Source organism: Dipodomys merriami, unplaced genomic scaffold (assembly GCF_024711535.1).
Source record: "Dipodomys merriami isolate MVZ:Mamm:240054 unplaced genomic scaffold, mDipMer1.0.p SCAF_102, whole genome shotgun sequence".
Lineage (NCBI taxonomy): Eukaryota > Metazoa > Chordata > Mammalia > Rodentia > Heteromyidae > Dipodomys > Dipodomys merriami.
Window position 1 is genome coordinate 4,793,793 of NW_027202294.1, and position 6,593 is coordinate 4,800,385.

Consider the following 6,593-nt stretch of genomic DNA (forward strand, 5'->3'; position numbering starts at 1 on the left):
CCCTAATGTGTTATAATCATGTCTAGAACCATATTTTTTAAGAGTAGAATAGGAATTATATGTTTTATCTCATATTGAAATGAGAATACTAAACTTAACATAGGAAACACAATTTTGTGTTTCTGGTGGGTGAACATGTTTGTTAATTCATCTCACATTAACACAGATTAATTAACAAGGGAATGATGTATACTTTAATACATACATAGTTATTTTAATGCATGCTTTAATGTCCAATCTAAGGCCAACTAGTACTTCTTTGTGTTACCTTATTTCATAAATGATAAAAGTTTCCACTGGTACCAATGCATATGTTGATTACTAAAATTTGCTGAAATACTATTCTTTTCATAATTTTTCCATTAGAGATCTCTTATGAGATACCTTATGAAATATCTAATAATTTTCATTTAAAAATACCTAATAAGCATACATTATCTTAAAATAATATATAATTATTTTTATGAGAAAGTAATCTTTTTTTTTTTTGGTTGGTAGTGGGGCCTTAACTCTGGGCCTGGGCGCTGTTCCTAAACTCTTCAGCTCAAGGCTAGCACTGTACCACTTAAGCCACAGAGCCCCTTCCAGCTTTTGCTGCTTATGTGGTACTGAGGAATTGAACCCAGGGCCTCATGCTTGCAAGGCAAGCACTCTACCACTGAGCCACCTTCCCAGCCCAACACTCACTACTCTTGACACACAGGAAAGTGTGGAGATCTGTTTTAAGATTACTTTCTTGAGTGGTAGAGTGCTTGCATTGCATGCATGAGGCCCTGGGTTCAATTCCTCAGCAACACATAAGCAAAAAGAAAAAAGCTGGAAGTGGTGCTGTGGCTCAAATGGTAGAGTACTAGCTTTGAGCTGAAGAGCTGAGGGATAGTACCCAAGCCCAGAGTTCAGGCCTCACGACCAGACCCCCACCCCCCCAAAAAAAGAATAGTGAGTGTTAAAATGATTTAGGCCTTGAGATAAGATCAGATCCAGGGTCAGATCCAGTCATAATATTAGTATAATGCTAAGCTGGAGAAAAGCAATTGCCAGGTATTGTAAATATGACATGGTAATATCAGAGACAAAGGAGAGGGGTGACTCTGAGTATAGAGTAGTGGCATCAGTCACTAGAAACTCACTGGCCCAATTTTTGTACTGCCACTTATACTGCTGTAAGAACTAGACATTATTTACCTGTGATGTGATGGAAAAGAGAGCATACATCACCACCAAGTTAGTATCCTAGCTAAAAAATAGAAACTAAATTTGGTCAAAACTCTAAATCTAACTACTAGTCTTCTAAGAAAAATAGGCTATAATAAATGACACTAAGGAAATATAATCAACAAAATTTAGAATGTGGAAGATTTAATGGTACAGATAACTCCATTTCTTAACAAAAATTAAAGGAAAACAATGAGTATGAATAAATAGATAAGAACAGAGCGTTGGCACCTTACACCTATAATCCTAGCTACTCAAGAGGCTGAGATTTGGAGGATCACAGTTCAAATCCAGCCTGGTCAGAAAAGTCCATCTCCAATTAACCAGCAAAATGTTGGTCTGGAAGCATAATAACAAATTTTTTTAAAATGAAGGGCTCTGCCACATTGGTCATAGTCCCTAGTCAGAACAAAGGCAGCTAAGTAGTAGACATTGTAATACTGTATAAGACATGAATCAAATGGGTGTATATATAGTAGTTCCACCGAGCACAGAACAATGGCTATATCTTTATACCGCTTTTTTGTTTGTTTGCCTGTCCTGGAACTTGAACTCAGGCCTTGGGCTTTGTTCCTGAAATTTTTCTGGGCTCAAGACTAGCACTCCACCACTTGAGCCATAGTACCACTTCCAGCTTTTTCTATTTATGTGGTGCTGAGGAATTGAACCCAGAGCTTCAAGCATGCTAGGCAAGCACTCTACAACTGGGCCATATTCTCAGCCCTGGCTATATCTTAAAGTACCAATGTCTACTAGAAGGGGTGGCATTTATTTGATTAAAGATGGTGAGGACCTAAGACAGTTGTGATAAATTATGGCCATGACATTTTTGCACTTTTTCCTAGCAAGAAAACCAGTCTATTTCCTTACCTTTTGAATCTGGACTTACTATTGACTTGGATAAGATTGTAGCAGAAGTAATGCTAGACAAATAAGGAACTTTAACTCAAGTTTTTGCAGTTTTCTCTTTAATCTTGTGGGATGCTTCCATCATGATAAAGACTAATTGTCAGATGACCAGACATCATGTGGACAAGAAGATCACATGGAGAGAGATTGGGTAAGTCACTTCAGCTACTACAGCTGTGGTCCCAGAATATGAGTGAGGCCACGCAAGACCATCTACTCCTCAGTTAACTCACCTGACTAGAGACACATGAGGAAGTCCAGCAAGAGCAGAACCAACAGACAGAACTATGAGAAATGGTAAATTGCTCTCACTAAATGTTAAGCTGCTCTGTGTGTGTGTGTGTGTGTGTGTGTGTGTGTGTGTGTGTGTGTGTGTGTGTGTGTGTGTGTGTGTGTGTGTGTGTGTGTGTGTGTGTGTGTGTGTGTGTGTGTGTGTGTGTCTTGAAGCTTAAACTCAGGGCTGTCTTTGAGTTATGTTCAAGGGTAGTAGTCTACCATTTGATGGTTAATTGAAAGTAAGAGTCCCATGGACTTTCCTATCCAGGCTGGTTTCAAACTGTGATCCTCAGACCTCAGCTTCTTGAGTAGCTAGGAATATAGGTATGAGCCACCAGTGCCTGGATACGCTGCTTTTTGTCTTTTCTTTTTCTTTTTTTGGTACTGGGGATTGAACCCAGGACGTTACACTTGCTAACCAAGTGCCTTGCCACTGAGCTACATCCCAGCTCATAAGCTGCTTTTTGAATGCAGTAATAGACAACTAGAAAAGAGTAAGTCTCTTTGTTGCTTTGTATGTCCCTCCCCCACAGTATAACCCCTGCTTTCACTATATTTGATGTCAGTATAACTTGTGGAGATGGGGAAAAACCAGTTGTTTAAGGATACAGGTGGACCTGTTGCAACAATAAGTACAAGTTGTCATGTCCAAAACGAGCTTTACAACGTTGGTGCGGGGGGGGGGGGGAAGGAGAAGGAGAAGGATTGGGATTGGGGGGGAGGGGGGAGGCTGGGAAGGGATGTGAAGGGTAAACAAAGGAGGAGGCTGCAATGCTTGGTAAGAAATGTATGCATTATCCTGCCCATGTAATTGTAACTCCTCTGTACAGTATATTCACAAATAAAATTAAATTAAATTAAAAAAAATAGAAAAGAGTAAGAAGGTTCCTCTTATGCTGGGTTGGATGCCTACATGAGCTGATGAAAGCAAGAGCCAGTGGAAATTAGATAATTATTGTTATTGGAGATCTCTATGTACTTGTAGGCCTAGAGGAACTTAGATTATACTAGGAAGGAAGAATCAGCTCAGTCAAATAGAGGACAAATTTTGTAAGATACAGAGACAATTTAAGGTAGTCCTCCAGTTTGGGGACCCAGAACCCTAAAGCACAAGACCACAGATGTTCCTTAATATTACCTAGATAGAAATCTTTCTCAGGAAAAGACTGAATGTAGTGACAAAGTATCAATAAAATCCCACTGGAATACGCAGACATTTAGTACAGCATCAACAGTAGGAAAGTACAATTGAGCTTGACTTATTTAAACTCCAACTTTTGACTTGAAGATATAAAACTCACCTAGTTTATCATATCTATCTACCAAGAAAAAAATCACAAGGCATAATAAAAGGCAAACAAACAAAAAAGCCTACTTTGATATAGAGCAAACATCAGGCTAGACTTATACATGGTAAGGATGCTGAAATCACCAGATGATGAGTTTAGAATAACTATGATGAATGTGCAAAGGATTCTAATGGACAAAGCCAATAACATGCAAGAGCAGATGGATAGTGAAACAGAGATGAAAATTCTAAGAACCAAAAACAAACCTTAAAGAAATCTTTGTAGCAAAAATAATGTGTTCAACTATTCTGGAAAGCAGAATGGAAGTACATAAAAAAACCCCAGAAATTCCATTGCTGGGAAATTATCTGAAAGGTTATACAAAACAGGATATAGTAAAGCCACCAGCACAACTATGCTCATTAGAGACTATTCAGCTTATCTGAGGTATAGAATCAGCATAGATGCCCCTCAATGGGCAAGTGGATCAAGAAAATCTGATATATGCACAGTGATATTGTGTCATTTATAAAGAATGTAAAGATCTGGGAAAAAAAATTACGTTGTCAGGCCCAGAGAGACAAAGGTTGCATGTTTTCCCTCATATGTAGAAGCTAGAATTAGCTAATAAACATACAAATAAATATGCTGGGTAATATGTGAGTGTATGCAAATGTATTAACTGAAATATAGTAGATTCAAGAGAGAACTCAAATAGTCTAATTCCTTAGTAGGGCAAAGTCAAAATAAACACCAGAAAACAGGTACTTGAAAGGCGTGGGATGGGAACAAGAGGAGGATATATGAATGAAGAGGAGAAAGGAAGTAGAATGCAGTCAAGGATTCAATATATATCCTACAAAATTAAGAAAAGTGAGGGAAGGGATGAGATATGAGGGATGAGTGAGAATATCGAAAGGGATGATATTAAGATGTTTTGTCTTTATAAACTGTTTTGTTAAATGGTAACTCCTGTGAAAACTACTTGATTTAAAAAATAAAGATAATTAAGCCAGTGGCTCATAGCTATAGTCCTAGCTACTCAGGAGGCGGAGATCTGAGGATCATGGTACAAAGTCAGCCTGGGCATTAAAGTCCATGAAGGTCTGATCTCCAATAAACCACTCAAAGGTAGAAGTGGTACTGTGGCTCAAGTGGTAGAGCATTAGCCTTGAGCAAAAGTTCAGGGACAGTGCTCAGGCCCTAAGTTCAAGCTCCAGGACTGGCAATAAAATAAAATAAAAAATGCCATTGGGCTGGAGTGGTGGCACATGCCAGTGATCCCAGCACTCAGATGATTGAGGCAAAGGACTGCCAGTGTAAAGCCAGTCTATGCTACATAGGGTTGAAGATCAGTCTGTGTTACATGGAGAACTGAGGTTAATCTGGGCTACATATTAAGACTATCAAAAAGGCACTGCTGAAGAGTCTCTGAACTGAAACATATCTTGATAGAAACTGCCCCAATTGAAAAGCAACCCTAAATAAAATGTAAGAAACAATATAATGGAATATCCAAGATGTAGGATAATAAGCAAAAGTATAAGCACACATAATAGGAATACCAGAAACAGAACAATAGAAGGAGCAGGAGAAATATTTGAAACAGTAATGACTGAGAATTCCTCATACCACTTTTGGTCACAAACCACAGATCCATGAAACTTCAGAGGACACCAAGCATGATACATGCACACAGAACAAAACTTCCCCAAACTACAACTATGCATTATAGTATTTCAATTACAACAAATCAAAGATGAAGAAAAATGAGTCCTGGAGGAAACTGGAAAAGTTAATAATGGTATATATGACAATGCTGGCCCCTTAAGATTCTATTGCCTAATGGCATAGCTGTATTAATTTGTGTAGGTACATGCTGTGACTCACCTCTCATCCTGTTGTTGAGATGTACAACTTACTTGATTATAATGAGTGATTCAGCAAATGGAAATGGTTATTCAGAATGACTCAGGAGGAAAAAATACCACTGCTACCATTGCAAGCATATTTTGATTAATAAGTAATTGATTTAAATAGGTTATTAAGTTACTTATTAAAAACTAAAAATCTACAGAAGCTCAATGCTTATGATAAAAATTACATACTTTGGTTAGTCAATCTCTATAGATGAAAGGAAGGGAGGAAAATTTCTACAAAAAGATGTTGCTATGCTCTGCCGTGCAGGCTGATTTCAAATTCCTGGGCTCAAAGGACCCTCCTGTGTCTGCCTCCCAATCTGGACTGTAGAAGTATGTCACTATACCTGGTTAAAAAAATTGTTAATAGTGGTTACTTTCAGAAATGAAGAAAATAAGCTTACAAAAAAGATGCCAATAGCCTAGAACATGAGCTCCCCAAAAGTATCACCAGAAAAACAATTCATTGCTAAGATGAAGCTGGATTTTGTTTGTTGAGACAGGGTCTCTGGTATTTGATACTTCTAAATGGTACACACCTTAATGCCTGGACAAAGCTGACTTGTTGTTATTGTTTAATGGGGTAAGGAAAAGCACTATTTTAACATATGTTGATTTTTGTACTACAAATTAAGTTTCATATCTACTAGCAAATGCATTATTATAATTTACGGTTGGACTATTATTATAGACAGTAATGTAGGAAGTGGCACTGTGGCTCAAGTGGTACAGTACTTGCCTTGAACTGAAATGCTCAGGGACATCACCCAGAGTTCAAGCCCCATGACTGACCGGAAAAAAAAAAAAAGACAGTAATGTAAATTGAGAACATGGAAATGACTAAATTAGGTCAGTCTTGTTTGTTTGTATTTGGGAGTGCAAAGGAGGGCACATAAAATGTGGAACAAGGATGAACAAATACAATAATGATACTCACTAGACACTATGTGGAAAATGATTGGATATCTTATGGGTGGGGATGGGA